We start from the raw sequence: 24036 nt of genomic DNA on the forward strand, positions 1-24036 counted from the left end.
TGGGGCCAGACTAAATTGGTCTTTGATCTTGCAAGAACTGTTCGGCCTCTCCACAGCTGCAGGCTGGGGAACAGCTACCAGGCAGCAGTGTGCAGGCTCGGGTGCTTCAGTCGTGTCCGACTCTGTGTGATCCTACAGACTGCAGCCCAGCAGGCCCTTCTGTCCATGGAATTCTCCAGGCAAGAGGACTACCAGGGACCCAATATAAGAAGTGGCTCCATCCTTCACTCCTGTACCTGTAATACCCTTTGTTTGATTTGAAGAGCTGAGCAACCCTTCGAAGTCCAAGTTTTATTCCAGAGCCAATACAAAATTTAAAATCCAGCCAGAAAGATTCAGATTAGCTGTGGGCCAAGCAGGTATCATGGAGAAGGAAATGGCAACCCACTCCAGTAGTCTTGCCTAGAGAATCCTGTGGACAGAGGAGCCTGGTGGGCTGCTGTCCATAGGGTCTCACAGAGTTGGGCACGACTAAAGCAACTTAGCATGCATGCATGCATTGGAGAAGGAAATGGCAACCCACTCCAGTGTTCTTGCCTGGAGAATCCCAGGGACAGAGGAGCCTGGTGGGCTGCCATCTATGAGGTCGCACAGAGTCGGACACGACTGAAGTGACTTAGCAGCAACAGCAGCAGCAAGCAGGTATCAAACAAATTAAATTTAGTAGAGGTGGGAGCAGGAAATGAATCTGTCTTCACTCTGCTGTCAAAGGTGACATCTTGGATGGATTCCTTAATTCGTCCCTTTCCTGTCACTTTCAACCCCAAGAATAGTCTTTTTTTTTTTTTTTTTTTAATGATTAAGACATTTGGGGTTTCATGGTCTGGTCCCATCTGACTAAGACTTCAGCTGCAAATCAGTAATTTTGCAGGGAGTTTACAGGTGAGGCTGGTAGGATAGCTAATTGGGGGAAATGCCAGAAAATGTTAATACATCTTACCTGTGTATTTTTCTCCTTTTAATTTCTCTTTGGTCCATGTTCTAAAGTATACCTACATTATGGTTCAGGAGGGCAGTTTCAACTTGTACATAAATATAAATCTGGGGGGTGGGCTCCAATTTTTGTGCTTCCTGTTTAGGGGGTCAAATAAAATGTTTGGAGTACTGTGCAGCAGGGAAGGGCTTGGTGGGGAGGGAGACTGAGTTCCCCAAGAATGGCAAGGCACAGTGCAATGAGTAATCCAGGAGGGAGACCAGTAAGTGAGGCAGAGACCCTCACGGTAGGAGAGAAGGACTCCTTAGAGCTGGTGATGGATGGATGTGGGGTCTGGGAGTGGAGGTGCTGTGGCAAGGTTTTGGCTTGGACGGTGGGGGCCTGGTTTTTGCTTTTGTTCCTAGTCTATCCAAGTTCATCTGTATCAAAATCTCAGTGCAGTGAGGCCCCATCTGACTGCGTGGCAGAATGTCCCGTCTTTTCCCTCCTCAGTCACCTGTCTCTTTTTATTTCATCAAAGTATAGTTGATTTACAATGTTGCTTTAATTTCTGCTTTACAGAAAAGTCATTCAGCTGTATACATATATATTCTTTTTCATCTGCTTTCTATTATGGCTTATCACAGGACGTTGAATATAGTTCCCCGTGCTCTACAGTAGGACTTTATTGTTTATCCATCCTAGGTACTGCTGCTGCTGCTAAGTCGCTTCAGTCGTGTCTGACTCTGCGCGACCCCATAGACGGCAGCCCACGAAGCTCCCCCATCCCTGGGATTCTCCAGGCAAGAACACTGGAGTGGGTTGCCATTTCCTTCTCCAATGCATGAAAGTGAAAAGTGAAAGTGAAGTCGCTCAATTGTGTCCGACTCTTCATGACCCCATGGACTGCAGCCCACCAGGCTCCTCCGTCCATGGGATTTTCCAGGCAAGAGTACTGGTTTGCATCTATTCATCCCAAACTCCTAATTCATCCCTCCCCACCCCCTTTTACCCTTGGTAACCTTAAGTTTGTTTTCTATTCTGTGAATCTCTTTCTGTTTTATAAATAAGGTCATTTGTGTCGTATCGAAGATTCCACGTATGAGTGATATCATATGGTATTTGTCTTTCTCTGACTTACTTTCCTTACATCATCTCTAGGTCCATCTATTTGCTGCAAATGGCATTATTTAGTTCTTTCTATGGCTGAGGACTGTTCCGTTGTATCTGTGTACAACATCTTCTTTTTCCATGCCTCTGTCAATGGACACTGAGGTTGCTTCCATGTCTTGGCTATTGTGAGCAGTGCTGCTGTGAACACAGGTCCGTCTCCCCATCTTGACTTGTCTTTCACATCAAAGTTCCTGCCGTCCTTCTGCTCTGCTCTCCATAGCTTTTGTCTGTTTCCCGTGGTGCCTTCCTGCCCCCAGGCTGATGCTTGAGCTGTGTTCACCTGAAAAGCTCTGTACTTTCTAGTGCTTTTCTCTCTTCTACTCAAGCTCTGCAGAGGGGTGCCTTAGAGCCAACTGGGCTTTTGTACCTGAGTGTCTTCTTCCCAGGATGCTGTCAAAAGATGCTCAGACCCCACTTCGTGCTCCAAGAAGCCCTGTCCTCTCCAACTTCGACCCTGGCCTGCTCAGACAGCCACACTTCTTCAAAGGTTATTTTCACACCATCTCATGCAAATTAAGGGATGTGGCTGGCGGAGAGTCCACAGCATGGTTCAGAGTCCTGAGACATCTCGTGAATGGCGCCAAGCCCAGGGTCAGGCTGTATGGCTAGAAGGCTGGTCCGGGCAGAACAGGCAGAGGACCACTTCCTGAGGGTGTGGGTCAAGTCCATGTCTTCATAGCAACATTTTGCCCTGACCTGATTCTCAGTCCTGATACCCAATTACTGATGAAGGGCATAATAAAGTGTAGGTGTGGGAAACATACATGTGTAGAAATCTGTGAATTCATAATGATATTCAAAACAAAACTAAACTCATTTGTTTCCTTTTTAAGAGTATGTCGCCTTTGATTCTGAAAACTAGTGAAAAAGAGGGATAAAAGTCAAGTATGAACCATACTCACAAAGAGTGGACCAGGGCAATGTCTTCCTTATGGAAAAATCCAGCTACTAAATTTAGCAGGAAAGATGGAGTTAGAATATCACCATTTTGAAACTTTTAATGAAACCATTTGTTGTTCAGTTGTTAAGTTGTGTCTGACTCTTTGCAACCCAGTGAACTGCAGCACACCAGGCTTCCCTGTCCTTCACTGTCTCCCCGAGTTTGCTCAAACTCATATCCATTGAGTCAGTGATGCCATCCAACTACCTCATCCTCTGTCGCCCCCTTCCTTCCCAGCATCAGAGTCTTTTCCAGTGAGTCAGCTCTTTGCCTCAGGTGACTGAAGTATTGGAGTTTCAGCTTCAGCACCCGTCCTTCCAATGAATATTCAGGGTTGATTTCCTTAGGATTGACTGCTTGTCATCAATGCTGAAACCAAAGGGTGGAAAAGTTGATGGGGGACGTTCTAATGTATGGATCAAGCTAGCACTTCCTGAACTCACTGATTAATATTTAACATCCAAAACAGACACCATGAGCTTCCTGATGTGATATAACAGGAAGTACACAGAACTACCATGAAATATACTTGCTGTAAAGTGAAATTCAAATCCAATCAAGCCTCTAGATCTAACTACCAGTTTATAGTCAGGAACTACATGGGGCAGGGGACCATGTTAAGCCACACCCTGGGGGGATGCATTTAATAAAAACCTATAGTGTGGGAAATTAGGTAGGGCAAAAGACCCTACTTCTTCACTAAATGAAATTCAAGGAGAACAGGAAGAGTAAACCTATAGGTTAAAGATTTAAAAGACACAACCATCAAACTGACATGTAGCCCTTATTTGAATCCTAATTTTGAACAAGTCAGTTGTTTTAAAAAATTTATAAGACACATGGGGCAATCTTTATGTTTTTTGCAATACACACTGAAATATTTATGGCTGAAATAATAGGATGTGTGATATTATTATAAAATTTGCTTCAAGATGGCCCAGTGGCATTGAGCAGCACAGTGGTGATGGGGGTATAAGATGAAAGAAGATGGGCCATGAGTTGATAGTTGTTGAAGCTTAATGATGGGTGTTGGTATTCCTACTTTTGCGTGTGTCTGAGCATTTCTGTAGTCATTTAGATTGAGGGGAAAGAGGGTTAGGCCTGAGGAAGGAGGAGGATGCAGTGCAGGGGGTAAGTCAGGAGGAAAACCAGCATAAAACGGTGCCACTGAGCAGTGACAATCCCCACGAGCTTGTGAGTTTCTTGGAAGTTTCAGTGGGACGACAAGTTGGCTTGACAGGATGGAGACCTTAATTTTTACTCCACGTCTGCCTACGTGCGGTTTGTGTTTGGAAAGATGATACTCTGGCTGTGGGCATTGTCCTGATTGGGTACCCTCTCCCCTATTGTTTTTTTTTTGTCTTGACTAGTTAGGAAGATCAAGGGCTCAAGAGATAATGGCTGTTTATCTCACTCACTGTTTCCATAGACCAGTGGGTTCAGATCCTTTAAGAGGATTTAGGTTTTTCTCAGAGACCAATGAGTTATTCTAGGCAGCCTGCTTTGTGAAGGGACATCAAGACTTATGTTTGTCAGATTTAGCAAATTTAAATATGGTCTACTCAAGCTAAATTTGAATTTCAGCTAAGTAATTTTGGATAAACGTCAGATAAAAATGAATACATTTTTATATAATATGGAATGAGTCATTTCAGATAAATTGATGTCCTGTATTTTATGTGGCAACTTTAACTGGAATATCAACATTAGTGCTCAAGCTAAAAAGAGTTTTAGGAAGTTAACAGAGATGCAAACGAATATCCATCCATGTCAACCCATCCACTGACATCCATTCATCCATGTCCGACCATCCATCCATCCACTTGTCCATCCTTCTACACGGTCATCCAGAGTTGCTGCTGTGTACTGGACACTCTCTTTGGGTACTCTCTCTGAGAGTACTATAATCAATAATACAAACAAACCTGCAGCCTTCATAGTGTTGCGTTCTAGGGGCAGAAGTTCAGCTTAGAGTGATCATAACAAACCTCTTGAGATAACCTTTATGTCCAAAAATAGAAGAATGAATAAATGAATGAAAATACAATGACCTGTCATGCAACCATTAGAGACATCATGTTTCTGAAGGCTATTGCATAGCATGGTGGACTGTTTCCTATAGAAAACCAAATTAAATAAAAGTTGACCACAAAACTATATATGAAGTATCATGTAACTCTGTAAATTAAAATAACAAGGGGTGGATTAATCCTGTGCTAATATCTAGAAGAAGATGCACCTATAAGGATTCTGAGTGCAGGAACTGTGGATAACCTTTTATTATATCTTCATATTTTATTTTCTCATACACACTTTATGCAAAAAGTGATGGATCATTTTTGTATTTGAAAAGTTTTTTTCCCCCCAGAAGCTCCATAGCAACCATGGAAAGGTTAAAGATTAGTGCCAGTTTTGGCTTTGCCATTGATTCTCAGGACAACTTTGGGCAAGTCTTGTCACTGACCTGGGGCTCTGTTTGGATTCAAAATGAAGAAACTAAGCTGTGACATTTTTGTGTAATTAAGAACCAGACTAAGGTTAGAAGTGCTCATTTTAATGGAACGAGCTTTCATCATCCTTTTATATGTCTTCATAAAGTTCACTTATCATTGTTGTATTCTTTTGTTTTATCTAGCTTTTTCATGTACATAAAATTTACTTTTTTAATATTTTGCAATTTACTTTAAAATATTTCAGTATGAAAATTGTGTGTGTGTTCCTAATCCTCTGTGGGGTTGTGAGTTAACATTTGAAATACTCTAACTGTTCATACTCTTTGGGAATGGATGTTATTACATTAGTACAATCAGACTTTAGTGATATTAATCTCTGATCTTTTTGCCTTTTCGTACTGTTCATGGGTTTCTCAAGGCAATAATACTGAAGTGGTTTGCCGTTCCCTTCTCCAGTCCTGGCCTGCTGCAGTCCATGGGCTTGCAAAGAGTCGGACATGACTGAGTGAACAACAATCTCTGATCAGTCCTAGAGAGTTCCCTGATAATAAATAGGGAATTATTATTCCCTAATAAATTTATGAAGCTATTTTTCAATAGAGAATTAAGTGGTGTCCAAGATGTGTGAGTTGGCAAGAACTAGTTAACAACACCCTTGTCAGGGCTTTCTTGGTGGTCCAGTGGCTAAGACTTTGCACTCCCAGTGCAGGGGCCTGGGTTCAATCCCTGGTCAGGGAACTAGATCCCACATGCTGCAAATTAGAGCTTGCCTGCTGCAACTAAACCTCCTGCGTGCCACAACCAAGACCCAGTGCAGCCAAATAAGTATTTTTTTAAAAAGAAAACATGAATGGGATGTAGAAATCTGGTAATGCTAGCAAATTGCAACCTTTGGGGTGTTATCTAAGCTAGACACATTAATTTGTCTTATGTCTGTCATTAACAGAGCGTTCTAGCACATGGATCCCACTAGTGTGGTAGCTGAACACTACTGTTAGAATGTTGTTGCGTCTGTTTTGAGTTAACATTTCACGGAAAGGTCCAAGCCCTGGTCCCCCATAGAACTTACAGGAATGGCTGATTTGGTGCCCACTCACTAATAAATATTTTTGTGTGTGGCAGAATTTGGTCTGGCCTTTGCTGTCTGAATCACACATCTCCTTGGAGCACAGTAATGGATAATGAAACCTGTAGTTCTTATTTAACTTTAGTTATGGGATGTGCAAACAGTCTGATAATTTTGAATGACTGAGTTGATTCAGGTCACCTGGCATATAAACAGTAAATTTTTTTTACTCTTTTACTGAGTTTTTAAAAAATTATAAAACCAATACATGTTTTGGAAAAAATGAAGCATTAAGGAAGAATATAAAGCATCTCATGAGCCCAACTTCTGTTCCTACTAGTTAAAGTGTATTATGTGTCTCTTATTTTTCAGACACAGCTGCATCCCCCCACTTCTCTTTGGGGGTTTTATGTGCAGTAATTATTAAAAATGGATGCCGGGTTTGTCAAATGTCACCTAATAACAGCAGACAGCTGGCTCTGCCTTTCAGGAGACAGTCAGGGGAGGCTTTGGCAAGAAGTCTTGGAAATAACTGGCTTCTCTTACTGCTTTCATTTTGATGAGTTAATTTGTGTTTATTCACATATTGGATTTCACTTAGACACATGGAAAAATTTAAATGCCAAAGGAGGGGAAAAAATATTACATAGTACACATTTTAAAATGCTAAACTCAAACCAACTGAAAGAGTTGCTCTCGGAAAGTTCAAGTCTAAAAATTGACAGTTACCCTGGGTCATCATCCTGGGGGTTAAGCAGTGTAATTGCACCCGGGACTGGACCCTGAGCAGAGCTGGTCCCCAGGAGGGATGGACATGTGAGGTCAGTGCCAGTGACGCGTGGGACACACGGGAACTCGGATTCAGTCCACTACCTGCTGGCGGCCAGCTCTGGGAGCGCAAGTAAATCACAACATCTCTATGTGCGACAAAGTCATGACCTGCAGCACACCTCACTCTCTCCTTCCTTCGAGGGGCAAATGCAGCAAAACCTCTTGGGAGATCTCAAGACATAAGCCATTGGGAGGGTGGTCACGTGGCAGAGTTCCCACTCTGTCAGAATTTCGACACCTACCAGTGTGACCTTGGGCAGGTCACTTATTTTCTCCCCCTTAGTTTCCTCATCAGCAAAATGGAGATAAGAAAAAGCAACCTACTTGCCAGGGTGGTTGTACATTATAAATGTAGAGTCAGTTCACTCATTCATTCCGGATTGTGTTCTGAGTGGCACAAACCTGTAGGTATATGATAGAGTTTCTATCTTTGAAAAGTTTACAGTGGGAGATGTGATCTATAAATAAGCATAACAGGGATTTCCATGTCGGTCCAGTGGTTAAGGCTCTGAGTTTCCACTGCAGGGAGCAGGGTTTCATCCCTGGTTGAACCATCCTGGTTGAATTAAGATCCTGCCTGCCACGTGGTGTGGCCAAGTACATGAATAACTAAGCAGAACTTCAAGCTGTGATAAATGCTGTCCTTATGGGCCTGAAGAAGAATTTTCAGAGCAGGTGAAGTTTGCTTTTGAGGATAAGTGTCGGGTGCAGATGGGACGGTGTGTACTCATACATACCTCAAAGCTGTTTTGCAGTGTGTTTATTATTAAATAAATGTGGTGGTGGTGTTACTGTTGTCCTTGCCTTTGAGGCTTTATAGTATGGGGGGAGGGGCTCGGCAATTACACCTAGAAAATGCCACAGAAACAACAGCAGAACAAATCCTAGCTGTTTAGAGCTGTGCATCAGAGACGACAGGGTGTTAGAGGAACCATGGCCGAAAAGCAGACAGCATCTCCTGAACGCTGACGAGGTGTAATGGAGCATACTCTCTTCTACAGGCCTTCTGGGTGGGGGCCCTTATAGATAAGCCAGCGTCTCAGACTGCATCTTATTTGTTATAAAGGCTAAGCCAAGGGGCTGGAGTTAGGAAGAGGGTATATGACAGAGGTTGAGCCCTGGTCATAAGTGAACAGGACGAATGAAAAAAGCTGGCCCTTTTCTGTCCCTGCTGATGCTGTGAAGAAGCCATGTCTGTTCTAGAACCTGCTGCTCAGAGTGTGGTCTGTGGAGCAGCATCAGCAGCTTTCAGGACTTTGTAAGAAATGCTGAGCTTCAGGACCACCCCAGACTGACTGAACCAGAGTCTGCATGTTAACAAGAGCTCCACACGATTGCTATGCACACTCTAGTCTTAGAAGCACTGCTCTAACCCGACCATGTACGAGGAGTAGTGGCGGGGGTGGGGAGGGGTGGGGGGTGTGTGATGTGTGGGCCTTCTGGACAGGAACTGGTTAGAATGGACCTGCTCTGTCAGATGGAGATGCGCTTTGATCCTGGTCATGATGGGCATTGGGGTACCAGACTATCAGAGCTCCAGCTGCTGTCCATCACAGCAGTATTTCTCTAATCCCAAGAGGAGTTCCCTGGCAAAGAAGTCTGTGGGCAAAGGATTGAGCTAATACTGTACGTGGTATTTGTGATGGTTAATTTCAACTGTCAGCCTGACTGGGTCACATGGTGCCCAGATATTTGGTCTAATAGTACTTGTGTGTTTCTATGAGGGTGTTTTTGGATGCAATTAACATTTAAATAAATAGATTGAAAAAAGCAGATTGCCCTCCATAATGTGATGGGCCTTGTTCAATCAGTTGAAGGCCTGAATAGAAAGAAAGGCTGACCCTCCACAGGGTACAGGAGAATTCCTCTTGCCTGATCACTTTCAGACTGGGATGTGGGCTTTTTCTTGCTTTCAGACTTGAGGAGAAGCATCACCTCTTTCTTGATCACGAGTTTACTGGCCTTTGGATAAAAACTGTACCCTCATCCCTCCTTGCCACCAGCTACTGACTCACTGGCACACATCTTTGGACTTGTCAGCTCTCCTAATGAGGCTAGCCAATTTCTTATAACAAATCTTCCAAACATTTATAAATGTTTATATATAGCATACATATATAACACATTTCCTAGTTCTCTTCCCCTGGGGAACCCTGACTAATACAGGATTCTTTTTCACTGCTAGGAGACTCAGAGGATGCTTCTGGCTATTAAGGAAGCTTGTCGACATGGTGGAAAGTAATTCAGTGGTTTAAGTTCACCCAATATCTTTCTGTTGAGATTTCACATGTGTCTGGTTTTTCAGGAAGAAGGAGAAATAGACTGACCAGTTCCAATGAGTTTAACTACTAACTCCTTGACTTGCAAACTCACGTGGAGGCTGGTTTGTGGCTATAAACTCTCAGAGGAGTATTTCTTGCTTTCAACTTAGTGGCAGGTGTGAGACAGGTACCTTTCCTTGTAGTCACCTAGGTCTGAGCTTGTTTCTTTTTCACCTTACAGTGAATGTGATTGAGCTGTTTTCTGTAGACTCCTTGTCACCTTAGGCTTTCTCCCCATCCCCTGTACCATGGGAACCTTGAGTATCTAAGCTAGAATCCACTTGGTACAGAAAATGGCATGGAACTTCTTTGGTGGTCCAGTGGTTAAGACTCATGCTTCCACTGCAGAGACCATGATTTGATCCCTGGTGGGGAAGCTAAGATCCCATATGCTGTGCAATGAGGTCCCCCGCAAATATATATACATACACACACACACACATATACACACACACAACATTTAGAAAACTCAGATCATGGCATCTGGTCCCATCATTTCATGGGAACTAGATGGGGAAACAGTGGAAACTGTCAGACTTTATTTTTTGGGGCTCCAAAATCACTGCAGATGGTGACTGCAGCCATGAAATTAAAAGACACTTACTCCTTGGAAGAAAAGTTATGACCAACCTAGATAGCATATTGAAAAGCAGAGATATTACCTTGCCAACAAAAGTCCTTCTAGTCAAGGCTATGGTTTCTCCAGTGGTCATGTATGGATGTGAAAGTTGGACTTGAAGAAAGCTGAGTGCCAAAGAATTGATGCTTTTGAACTGTGGTGTTGGAGAAGACTCTTGAGAGTCCCTTGGACTGCAAGGAGATCCAACCAGTCCATTCTAAAGGAGATCAATCCTGGGTATTCATTGGAAGGACTGATGCTGAAGCTGAAACTCCAATACTTTGGCCACCTCATGCAAAGAGTTGACTCATTGGAAAAGACCCTGATGCTGGGAGGGATTGGGGGCAAGAGGAGAAGGGGACGACAGAGGATGAGATGGCTGGATGGCATCACCGACTTGATGGACATGAGTTTGAGTGAACTCCGGGAGTTGGTGATGGACAGGGAGGCCTGGCATGCTGTGATTCATGGGGTCGCAAAGAGTTGGACATGACTGAGCGACTGAACTGATATATACACACTAATGAACACATTTGGCAACTTTAAAAAAGGGTAAAAAAATATCAAGGTAAGAACAGATTTGCCTCCTTGAGTTTCTGATTATTTGGCCTCTTTTGTCCTTTGCTTTTTGGCTATCTTATCAGTGCTTTTAAAGAGATCTTTGTCAATACTTCTGCTCATCTTCAGTGGGGGAATTGTGAGGACATCCAGTAAACCATACAGCTGAGAACTGGAACTGTATTACCTCTTTACAGCAGTTGGCTTAAGAACAACTTAGTGAGAAAAAGCTGAGAGGATCCCAGAAGCCCAGGGTGGAACCAGGAAGGGGCTGGATAAGACCATTTAACCAGCTCCTTCTCATTGTGTGGCTGCTCCGTGTTTCTTTAAAGACTAGACATTCCCAGGTTATAGACATCCCTTTTCCTTTGTTATGCAAAGTTCTTTCTGGAATGTCAGTTCCATTATGCTCCTAGATTTTTATCAGTTTGATTTGTTGGCCCCACACCAACAACTGAACTTGTCTCTAAAAGAAGGGCAAAGATTTTGGCATCATATGAATTTGGGTTTTCATTTCTGATCTGATACTTTCTAGCTTTGTGACTTGCACAGTCACTTGACTTTTCTGAGTCTTAGATTCTCTGTCTCTAAGATGGCAGTTATTCATACTTAATCTTAGGGGTGCTGTGGGGATTAAATAAAAGACTGTCTGGGTACTTCCCTGGTGGTCCAGTGGTTAAGTCTGCATGCTTCCACTGCAGGGGACATGGGTTCGATCCCTGATTGGGGAACTAAGATCCCACATGCCTCATGGCACAGCAAAAAAAAAAAAAAAAAATCACAAAACAATATTGAATAACATGAAGAAAATTTGTAATATGTTAAGTGAAGACATCAAACTGTAAAACTGAATGTACGCTCAGAACCTGAAATCCTTTATGCCACCAAAAAAAAAAAAAAAAAAGAACCCACCAAAACTGTGAAGAGCTTGGCATATATTATTTAATAGAAGGTAGCCTTTCCATTTGGAGAAGGCAATGGCACCCTACTCCAGTGTTCTTGCCTTGAAAATCCCAGGGATGGGGGAGCCTGGTGGGCTGCCATCTATGGGGTCGCACAGAGTCAGACACGGCTGAAGTGACTTAGCAGCAGCAGCCTTTCCATTGATCTTTATATTTTTTCCATTGAGTTTAGGATTACAGGATTCTAGAATTAGAAGAGATCATAAGAGCCTGGTCGTAGGCAAAAATTGCATCTAAGCTAACCTAGTGCATTGAATCTCTAGGCCCCAATTTAGAAGACTTTCTTGACCTAGAATTTAATCTAACTGCTCTTCCTTCAGTTCACTTTACTGCTGGCAGCCTGAGATGCTATCATGAAAAGTTAACAAAGACACTTGTAATGGAAGCTTTCCGGAAGGACGTAAGGAATGTGAAATGGATGTTCCTGAGGAACTCAGGCTTAATTGCCTTCAGGGTAAACAGGTCAACATCCTATTTTAGGGCCAGAGTCTGGTGTGCATACCGGAGAAACACTGGTATTTTTACCACATCTAGACATTCCTGGATTTTCCTGTAGCGTGTCCTGTTCCCAGCCACCTTCAGGAAGCTAGCACTCAAGAGAGCATGGACTGGGTCCAGTAAAGCCCAGTCTGGAGCATGACTTGAGTGAGGTTTGACCTCCCCGAATGGAATAAGCCAGACCTCATGCACACAGCCCTCCCGGGCCTGCAGACACCGCTCGTCTCAGACTGGGCAGTGGGATGACAGAGACTGGAAGACCTTTATACGAAACACAGTGCGCATTTTAGGAAACACCACGAGGAGTGGCCCAAGAGTGGAGCCAGATGAGTTAGGGATAAGAGGAGGACTTGTGGGGTCCAGGAGGGTAGATAATATTTTCATCACATTGAAAGGATAAAATGTCGCTTCTCTGAGCTACAGGAACACCTTCCCTCTTCCCTCTGTATGCTACTTTTGATTTTTTGTGTTATAGTCCTTTCTATATCAGCCTATTTCTCTTATTAGATTCTAAGCACCTCCCAGGCAAGATCACCACAGTCACAGTGTTAACTCAAATTCATGTATCCATGGCTTTCAGTGATTTTTGCTCAGCCTCTCAGTTGTGTCCTATTCATTCCGGCCCCGTGAACTGTAGCCTGCCAGGCTCCTCTGTCTGTGGAATTTTTCCTGCAAGGATTCTGTAGCGGGTTGCCCTTTCCTACTACAGGGGATCTTCCTGACCCAGGGATCGAACCCACATCTCCTGCCTCTCCTGCTCTGGGAGGCGGATTCTTTACCACTTGAGCTACCTGGGAAGCCCCAGTGATAAAATATACACACAAAAGATGTAGCCTCGGCCGCCGGGAGGACCAGGAGGATGAGCGCTGAGCACGGACAGCTGCAGCAGTCTGGGGGCCGGCGTGGCCGGAGTCCTGGGGACAAGAAGTCCAGAAGGCGCAGCCGGCGCAAAGAAACCTACTCCATGTACATCTATAAGCTGCTGAAGCAGGTGCACCCCGACATCGGCATCTCCTCCAAGGCCATGAGCATCATGAACTCGTTCGTGAACGATCTGTTTGAGCGGCTGGCCAGTGAGGCCGCCCGGCTGGCCCAGTACTCAGGCCGAACCACACTGACGTCCCGGGAGGTCCAGACGGCCGTGCGTCTGCTGCTGCCTGGGGAGCTGGCCAAGCACGCTGTGTCCGAGGGCACCAAGGCTGTGACCAAGTACACCAGCTCCAAGTGAGCCGGGGCCTGACCTTAATAAAGGCTGCACTGCTGTAAAAAAAGTTTAAAAAAAAAAATAAAAAAAGATGTAGCCTCAGTGTTTGTCACAGCTGTTGATACTCATGGTCAGTTACTATGGCTCAGTACTCTGAGTCCCAGAGGAGGTCTTATGGCTCAGACTTTCCTAGTGAAAGCCGCTCAGTCGTGTCTGAGTTTTTGTGACCCCATGGACTATACAGTCCATGGAATTTTCCAGGCCACAATACTGGAGTGGGTAGCCTTTCCCTTCTCCAGGGGATCTTCCCAACCCAGGGACCGAACCCACGTCTCCCGTATAACAGGCGAATTCTTTACCAGCTGAGCCACAGACTCTCCTAAAAGTGTCTCAAAAGACTCCTGTATGAGAAAGAAATGGAAAGGGATGAGATTTACCTTGGAGAACACGACTAATGCTGTTCAACTGATTTCAACTTAACAATTCTGTTATGTTACAAGGGAAGATTTTTTTTGTCCAACTCTATTGGAAGAGGATTTTGGAAGACATCTTTTTAGAAAACAATTTGATTTCTTTGTTTTAGTTTTAGCTGTGCTGGGTCTTCACTGCTGCACGGGCTTTTCTCTACTTGTGGCAAAGGGGGCCACACTCTAGTTGTGGTGTGAGGGCTTCTCGTTGCCGTGGCTTCTCCTATTGCAGCCGTGGCTTCTCCTATTGTGGCCCCAGCTCTAGGGCACACAGGCTTCAGTACTTGTGGCTCCCAGGCTCTAGAGCACGGGATCAGTCGTTGTGGCTCACAGGCTTAGTTGGTCCAAGCATGTGGGGTCTTCCCAGATAAGGGATTGAACTCTGGTCTCTTGCATTGGCAGGTAGATTCTTTACCACTGAGCCACCAGGGAAGCCCTGGATGACATTTTCTTTTGGTACATATTCTATGTGCTCAATAAATCCTGCTATAGGCACCACACCCAGGGTTTTCCACTCTTAATCTGGCTCTGCAGCTGATTCTAGGAGAGTTCCATTTTTTGGCTGTTATCCTGTTCGATGGTTTAGGTCACTGTGAACCAGAGGGGTGTTGAATTCTCCCCCTTTAATCCCCCCTCTCACTTTCTGCTCCAAGTGGCAATAGGAATATGAGGCAATCAGTTAAAATTAATTAATCCATGTCAAAAAGATATCTGCCTAGGAGAAAGCTCCAGGACAATTTCCTGCCAGGAGGAAATTTCCAACCTTAACCATTATTTGAAACAAGCTAGAAACGTTTTCATCAGTCTTGAAAAACTTCTTTCTCTCCACAAAGTGTCTTGAAAAATTTATTCTTTCTCTCCACAAAGTGTCAATTTTATTTGAAAAAACACCTGCCCCTACAAATGTGTCTGCACCCACATTTCCATTTTGCTGCTACTGTTTATTTCAGACCTTTGTCATCTCTTACAGGGACTCTTGCAGGAAACACCTGATTCCAGTCCCCCCTTCCTTCAGTCTCTGTGCTGTATTGGACCCAACCCCGAGGAAAACCTTCAGGGCCCACACACAGGGTCAGGTCCAAATATCTTAGCATGATTTTCAAAGCCTGACGTGATCTGGGACCAATGCACTTTTCTGCCTTTTCCTCCTGGGATGCCCTTGTGGTCCAGTGTCCCAGTCACACTTGACACCTCCCCAGTTCCCTGGTATGTCAGGTACAGTTATGCTCCTGCGACTTTATCCATCTGGGCTCTGACCCTCTCCCTCTTTGCCTGGTGGAAACCAATTCATCCTCAAAGGTGCAGCCACATGGAACGGAATCTGTACAAACTCCCTTATCTAACTTACCAACACCGGGAATCACGGGTCAACCAAAAGAGTCAAAGAAGGAAATTCTAAAAAATAAAATCCACCTACCAAACCATTCTCACTTAACCGTATCAACAACATTCATTTGTTGACCTTGGGTGTGATGGTTTCACTGGTCAAAGTTTTCCACTGGTTTTTGTTACAAAACACAGTCACAGAGTTTTGTTTTCCAGTTTGGGTCCTTACAAACGAATGAGAGTTTAAAGGTATTTGAAAAGTAATCTGAATGCAGAGTTCTAGACTTTTATGATTTCATCTGCAAAAAAAAATTTCTTTACCGTTGTCTCATTCCTAATTGAACAACATTAGAAAATCAGTTTTGCATAATAACACAAAAGTACTTAATGTCACTGAACTATACATGTAAGCATAGTTGAAAAGGTGTATTTGTCTGTTTGGGCTGCATAACAAGTTCCTGTCAGCAGGGTTTACATGACAGACACTGTATTTCCTTGCAATTCTGGAGTCTGGTAGCCCATGATCAAGGTGCTGGCAAATTTGGTTTCTGATGAAGGCCCTCTTCTTGGTTGTTGGACAGTCTGCTTGCTTTGTCCTCATGTAGCCTTTCCTCTGTGAGTGTGTGCAGAGAGACAGAGCTCTCTGGTGTCTCCTCTAAGGGCACTAATTCTGTCAGACAGAGTCCCACCTTCATGACCTCATTTAACCTTAATCCACTCCTTTGAGGCCTCATCTCTAGATTCAGCCACACTAGGGGCTGGGTCTGTGCCATAAATTTGGGGCAGGGGTGGTACAAATATTCAGTCCATAACAGACATTAAATTTTACGTCATGTGCATTTTATCATGATTGGAATAAAAAGAGAAATTGACGAATTGTTTTCCAAAGTAAAAGAAAAAAAAATCAATTTGCATTGTTGAGTCTCTACAAAGCCCTCAACTTAGTGCTCATGGACATACCCATGCTTGTGTTTCCTCACAAGATGTGGTAGCTTATTGAAATGGCCTGAATGGAGTTGAGAACCACGGTGTTTGACGCTGGTCAGTACCCCCTCCACTGTGCGCCTCTGGTTGTGAACTCTCACGGGCTTCAAGCAGGACAGAGTCTGTCTTGCCAGGGATGTGAAGCGCTGTGGTCGACCTTCAGATGTAGAGGCCACCCCAGGGGCTTCCTGCTGACGTGCTCTTTGTCCTCAGTGGACTCTGTGATCCTGAGACCCACAGACAGCCCTGCAGGGAATGTTTCCCTGATGAAGCCTGCCTTTGCATTGGAGCCCTGACATCCTTTTCTGTTTAATTCATCTGTTTAAATGGGAGGATAATTGCTTTACAGTGTTGTGTTGGTTTCTGCCGTATAATAAGGTGACTCAGCCATAAGTATATATATTTGTTGTTTAGTCACTAAGTCGCGTCTGACTCTTTGTAACCCCATCGACCGCAGCACGTGAGGCTTCTCGGTCCTCCACTATTTCCCAGAGTTTGCTCCAGTTCATGTCCCTTGAGTTGGTGGTGCTCTCTAACCATCTCACCCTCTGCCACCACCTTCTCCTGTTTATCCTCTCCACCACCCCCCCACCATCCCACCCCTCTAGGTCACCCCAGAGCAGGAGCTGAGCTGCCTGTGCTGTACAGCAGCTTCCCGCTAGCTCTCTGTCTTACACCTGGTAAGCGTGTATATGTCAGTGTTCCTCTCTTAATTTACCCCACCCTCCTGCTGTGTCCACAAGCCCGTTCTTTGCCTCTGCATCTCTATTCAGTTCAGTTCAGTCGCTCAGTCGTGTCCAACTCTTTGCAACCCCATGAATCGCAGCACACCAGGCCTCCCTGTCCATCATCAACTCCCGGAGTTCACTGAGACTCACGTCCATCGAGTCAGTGATGCCATCCAGCCATCTCATCCTCTGTCGTCCCCTTCTCCACCTGCCCCCAATCCCTCCCAGCATCAGAGTCTTTTCCAATGAGTCAACTCTTCGCATGAGGTGGCCAAAGTACTGGAGTTTCAGCTTTAGCATCATTCCTTCCAAAGAAATCCCAAGGCTGATCTCCTTCAGAATGGACTGGTTGGATCTCCTTGCAGTCCAAGGGACTCTCAAGAGTCTTCTCCAACACCACAGTTCAAAAGCATCAATTCTTCGGTGCTCAGCCTTCTTCACAGTCCAACTCTCACATCTATACATGACCACAGGAAAAACCATAGCCTTGACTAGATAGACCTTTGTTGGCAAAGTAATGTCTCTGCTTTTGAATATGCTATCTAGGTTGGACATAACTTTCCTTCTAAGGAGTAAGCATCTTTTGATAAATTACTCCCCTGCAAATAGGTTCATCGGTACCATTTTTCTAGATTCCACATGTATATGTTAATACATGATATTTTTTTCTCCTTCTGACTTTATTCTGTATAATAGGCTCTAGGTTCATCCACCTCAGTTCAGCTGCTTCACATTTAGTCCTTTTTAGTTCCTGGCATCCTTAACACTCTGAATTCATTGCAGAAATGTTTAATTTCTTGACTGTGCTAGGCTTTTGCTGGGATTCTGCTATATAACAAATAGCTCTAGAACCTTGGAGGCTTTGTAATAAGCATCATTTATTTCACACTTCTAAGTCAGCTGGCTGTCGGTGGCTGACCATAGAAGCCGAATAGAGCCAGGTGGGTGGCCTTGAGGGGCTTTCCTCTGGCCATATTGGGTTCAGCAAGTGGCTGGAATAGATGTCTCGCCAGACTTCCTGGCTTTTCCCACGACTCTACACCTGCGCTTTCTCTCCTGGTCACACATGCATACCGTGGGGATGATCCCCCGCCACTGTGGGACTTCTGCATACGGTTCCAAGCGGCATACCGACGGCCAGGGTACTCCTTGGCTTGTTGATCGTGCACTATCCGCACTTCCACATCCTATACCTTTACGTGTTTAGCACAGAGTAGGGGGTGTAGGCCCACTAACCTCTGTAGTGATGCCACTAAGAAAGACCCTTTTCATTGAAGAGAAAAATTTAAGTAAAAAAAGGAAGGCAACGAATTCTTTACTACTTACTTACCTACCTGCCTAAAATTAACACCTTTCTTTTCATAAATGGGGCAAAATGCAAAGACCCTAGGAGAAGTGATACATTGATTTAAATTCATGTTAAAACATAAGTGATATGTTTCAGATTCTGTTTTTTTTTAAACATTTTATTATTATTTAATTTTGGTCGTGCTGGGTCTCGTTGCTATGCTCGGCTTTCTCTAGTTGCGATGACTGGGGGCTACTCTTCGCTGAGGTGCGTGGACTTCTCCTTGCACTGGCTTCCCTTGTTGCAGAGCACAAGGTCTAGGACACGAGGGCTCAGTAGCTGTGGTGCACGGCTCAGTTGCTATGCAGCATGGGGAATCGTCCCAGACCAGGGATCGAACCCATGTCCCCTGCCTTGGCAGGCAGACTCTTAACCGCTGCACACCAGGGAAGTCCCAGATTCTAGTTTTTGACCGATAGTTATCAACAGCAGAAGGGGGCATTAAGAAACAGAGACCAGAAAAATGATTTGTTAAAATGCTTCAGCTATCGAGTTCCTAATATATGCAGGCTCTGGGCTGGGAGCTCTGGGAGGGAGTTCAGGGAGAGGAGGGGGTGCAGAAGCAGGGAGCTGGGGGCCCTGAGTTTCTGTCACCATTTTCACACTGATGCCCATAACCAACCCTGTGTAACTGGAGTCATCTAGTCCTCGGCAAGTGGTCCAAGGAGGATGGGCACACGGTTCTGCTGCTGCGCCCAGGTGGTGCAGGTGGTCCTGGAAACACCTGGGCTCAGCTCTGCCTGCAGCTGGAGCTCCATACACATCGATCGACCCGAATTTGATTATCGACACAGAGTTAAGACACAGTGTCCTTCCTGAATTTATTTTTCAAGAATATGAATTTTTCCTGGCTAGAAGCACCAAAATTTAAAAATAAAGTGAATGATTTCTGTTTTAGAGGAAATTGTTGGCTATGTTGTAGGTGCTTCTGGCCAAAGGAAGAGAACTCTCTTCTGGCTTACCCTTCCTGGTCCATGAGTGACCCTCGTTGAATGATTTGGATTTTATCCTGTGCTGTATGATAGATTCAGTTTTTCTGAGCAGTCTTCCATTCACAGGCTATTCATCTTGCAGATAGCTATATCTATCTACTTTTGAGAGTTTCAGGGAAAATTCATAGACGTCATAATACTTATAATTTTGTTTAAAATTTTTTACTTTTTTATTGATGTACACTTGATTTACAGTTTGTGTTAATTTCTGCTATACAGCAAAGTGATTCAATTATACATATATTTATATACATCCTTTTTAAAAATATTCTTTTCCATTATGGTTTAGCATAGGGTCTTGAATATGTTATCTGTGCTATTATATTCAGTAGGACCTTGCTGTTGACCCATTACAATGTAATAACTTATATCTGCTAATAAGAACCTTATGGATCCCACCTATTTAAGTGACAGCATATGGTATTTGTCTTCCCCTGACTCACTTCACTAAGTGTGATGATCTCTAGGTCTGTGTGTATGTAGGTGTGTGTTCAGTCATGTCTCACTCTTTATGACACCATGAACTGTAGCCTGCCAGGCTCCTCTTTCCATGTAATTTTCCAGGCAAGAGTACTGAAGTGAGTTGCTATTTCCTACTCCAGGGGATCTTCCCATCCCAGGGATTGAACCCACGTCTCCTGAATTGGCAGGCAGATTTTTCACCAGTTATACCACCTGGGAGGCCCCCTAGGTCCACGATGTTGCTGCAAATGGCATTATTTCATTCATTTTTATGGTTCAATAATATTCCCTTGGTTATGCGTTCTTCTTTATCTAGTCCTCTATCGCTGGACATTCTGGTTGCTTCCAGATCTTGGCTGTTGTGAATAGTGCTGCTGTGAACATTATTCATAGTTTTATAATTCAGCAAATGACTTTAGACAGAGATGACTTCAGAAGTCACGTGGTTAGTTCACTCACTGGCATCCTGTTTCAGATTTATACTGCTGTATAACAAAGCTTCCAAAATGTAGTGGCTTAGAACAACAACCTTTCTTAGCTGCTGCAAGTCTGTGGGGGTGACTGGGTTCAGTGGGGTGTCTTCTGCTCCTGTGGGTCCACCAGGGTTGGGACATGCTCCATGGCTTATTCCCATGGCTGCCGATGGGCTGTCAGAGAGAGCCAGCGGGAGTGGGAACCAGACAGTCTTAGTTTCCCTCCTCCTCCTGGCATCTGCAGGGGCTTCTGACAGTGTGTTGATGAGTCCCACAAGACACTGTTCTCAGGGATGAAGACAGAAACCTCAGGTCTTTCAAAGCCCAGCCTGGGAGCATAGACAACATCAACACAGCCATATCTATTGATGGAACTGTGTCACTGGCCAATGAATTCAAGAGAATGGGACATAGACACCATCCTTTGGTGGAAGAAGTGGTAGAAATGTGGGACTGTTTTGATCATCCACAGCCCTTGATGACAGTTTCCTAATGGAAGGCATTTTTTTTCCAAAGTGCTCTAGAAGCTGCTGCTGCTGCTGCTAAGTCGCTTCAGTCGTGTCCGAATCTGTGCGACCCCATACATGGCAGCCCACCAGGCTCCCCTGTTCCTGGGATTCTCCAGGCAAGGCACTTCTCAATTCTGAGCCTGCCAAGTACTCATCAGTGGTCTTGTTAAAATACAGATGCTGATTCAGCGGGACTGGAGATGAGGCTTGAGATTTTGTGTTTCTCTCAAGCTCCCAGGCAGTGTGGATGCTGCAGGTCCATGGACCACACTTCTGATCTGGAAGTGTCAAGAATTGGTGTCCTTAGGTTTAATTTTCATCAGGGGCCCCTGCTGCTGCTGCTGCTGCTAAGTCGCTTCAGTCGTGTCCAACTCTGGGCGACCCCATAGACGGCAGCCCACTAGGCTCCCTTGTCTCTGGGATTCTCCAGGCAAGAACACTGGAGTGGGTTGCCATTTCCTTCTCCAATGCATGAAAGTGAAAAGTGAAAGTGAAGTCGCTCAGTCGTGTCTAACTCTTAGCGACCCCATAGACTGCAGCCCACCAGGCTCCTCCATCCATGGGATTTTCCAGGCAAGAATACTGGAGTGGGGTGCCATTGCCTTCTCCGAGAGGCCCATGAAAAGCTGTTAAAACACAGATTACTCTCTTCCCTGCCTGCCACCCCCGCCATGGGTTTCTGATCAAGTAGGTCTGTGGGTGTGGGGGGCCTGATGATTTGCATTTCCAATATGTTTCCCGGTGACTCTCATGCTGTGGGTCTCCAAGAGGCTTGCTCTTGGAGAACCACTGCTGTAGAAAAATGTTCTCATCAAACCCTGAAAACATCTGGAGGGAAGCAGAAAAGAGCTGTTAGAAACAGGGGCTCAGAAATGCAGCCACCTTGATTTCTACAGATTATACTTATGAGACACTGCGACATAGAAATTTCAGTCATCACTGGCAATTTACAGGAAGAACATGTAACTGTCAGGTGGAAAAAAACTTGCACAGATTCTAAGCATATTTTAAAAAGTGGTTTATACTCATTGCACATTCAATTAAAATTCTTAACAATTAGCCCTACCATCTTCACCAACCTCACTGAAGTCCCTTCAGACCCTGGTCCTCTTCTACTCCTTCAAGTCAATTCGGCAAAAATGTATTGATCTCTCATTAAGGGCAAAGAGCTGTACTGGAGATGGGGGGCATATTGGGAAAACCCAGCGGGCACTCACTCTGCAGAGTTTTATGCTTTGGTCAGAAGATGAATGAAATGAAATCCCTAAATCAGTTCATTCAGGGTTTAGTATTGCAAGGCTTACTCAGTAATTCAGAGATAGAAATGAAACCTGTATGATTTGGGAGGAATTCAGTGATAGGTAGAATCAAGGAACAAGGATCATGAAAGTAGTCTATAAAAAAGGGTCCTTTTAGGGAATTCCCTGGTGGTCCAGTGGTTAAGACTCTGCGCTTCCAGTGCTGGGGTTGAGAGTTTGATCCCTGGTGAGGGAACCAAGATTCCACATGCAGCTGGCCAAAAGATAAGAAATAAATCAAAAGGGACCTTTTAGAAGAGTTAGGGGATGCATTAAGATTTTTCCAGGAGAGGCTGGTAGGCGGGAACAGGAGTTACATGGCAGCCTGAGCAAGAGGTGGAAGACCAGGCTAAGAAGACAGTGAACGGTCCAGGGATACAGGGCACGTGCTGGGACTAGAGGGAGACGTGTGGAAGGGGAGGATGCTGTGATCAACTGCAGGGCCCCAAGTGCCGAGGTAAGGAGCCCTTCTTCCATGTGGAAGATGACGGCAGAACTATTGGAGGTGTCAGAGCATGGGATAGCATGACTTGAGCCCTGCTTTAGAGACCTGGCTACCTTTGGTAGGGTGGCTTTTGAGGGATGCCAAGTGGGAGACTGACCTGGGGGTTATTGCAGTGATTCACACGAGGCAACAATGAGGGTTTTAAAATCCCACTAGACCCCAAACTCCCCTCCATTTGTGGTTAGCAGATGCACACTATTATATATTATATATCATAGATATGGATGCAAAACAAAATCCTATCGTACAGCACAAGGAACTATATTCAATATCCTGTGATAAACCGTAATGAAAAATGTGGAAAATATATATACATATAACTGAGCCACTTTGCTGTACAGCAGAAACTCCGTGATGGCTCAAGTGGTGACGGATCCACCAGCAATGTAGAAGACGCAGGTTTGATCCCTGGGTTGGGAAGATGCCCTGGACAAGGACATGGCAACCCACTCCAGTATGCTTGCCTGGAGAATCCCACGGGCAGAGGAGCCTGGTGGGCTACAGCCCATGCGGTCACAAGAGTCAGACATAAATAAGCATGCACGCCAAGCCAAATGCCAAAAAACCAACACAACATTGTCAATCCACTCTACGTCACTCAGTTCAGTTCAGTCGCTCAGTTGTGTCTGACTCTTTGAGACCCCATGGGCTGCAGCACGTCAGGCCTCCCTGTCCATCGTCAACTCCCTGAGTTTACTCAAACTCATGTCCATTGAGTCGGTAATGCCATCCAACCATCTCATCCTCTGTCATCCCCTTCTCCTCCTGCCTTTAATCTTCCCAGCATCAGGGTCTTTTCCAACAAGACAGTTCTTCGCATCAGGTGGCCAAAGTATTGGAGCTTCAGCTTCAGCACCAGTCCTTCCAATGAATATTCAGGACTGATTTCCTTCAGAATGGACTGGTTTGATCTCCTTGCAGTCCAAGGGACTCTCAAGAGTCTTCTCCAACACCACAGTTCAAAAGCATCAATTCTTCGGTGCTCAGCTTTCCCTATAGTCCAGCTCTCACATCCATACATGACTACTGGAAAAACCATAGCTTTGACTAGCTGGACCTTTATCACCAAAGTAATGTCTCTGCTTTTTAATATGCTGTCTAGGTTGGTCATAAATTTTCTTCCAAGGAGCAAGTGTTTTTTAATTTCATGGCTGCAGTCACCATCTGCAGTGATTTTGGAGCCCCCAAAAATAAAGTCTGACACTGTTTCCACATCTATTTGCCATGAAATGATGGGACCATATGCCATGATCTTAGTTTTCTGAATGTTGAGTTTGAAGCCAGCTTTTTCACTCTCCTCTTTAATCAAGAGGCTCTTTAGTTCTTTTTCGCTTTCTGCCATAAGGGTGGTGTCATCTGCGTATCTGAGGTTATTGATATTTCTCCCAGCAATCTTGATTCCAGCT

The 24036-nt window shown here is 44.7% G+C and overlaps 1 pseudogene across 3 annotated transcripts in view; it reads left to right on the top strand.

Moving 5' to 3' along the window:
• Positions 1–13604, top strand: part of LOC147361163 (histone H2B type 2-K1 pseudogene) — an 85706-nt pseudogene extending 72102 nt beyond the window's left edge. For all 3 annotated transcript variants that reach the window (XR_015139842.1, XR_015139840.1, XR_015139841.1), the window contains one exon: positions 1619–13604. The product of XR_015139842.1 is annotated as a histone H2B type 2-K1 pseudogene, transcript variant X3 (transcript). The remainder of the gene's footprint in view (positions 1–1618) is intronic.
• The last annotated feature ends 10432 nt before the right edge of the window (positions 13605–24036 follow it).

This window comes from Bos grunniens, chromosome 13 (genome assembly GCF_055505025.1).
Source record: "Bos grunniens cultivar Pamir isolate PY7600 chromosome 13, Bosgru_T2T1.0, whole genome shotgun sequence".
Taxonomy (NCBI): Eukaryota; Metazoa; Chordata; class Mammalia; order Artiodactyla; family Bovidae; genus Bos; species Bos grunniens.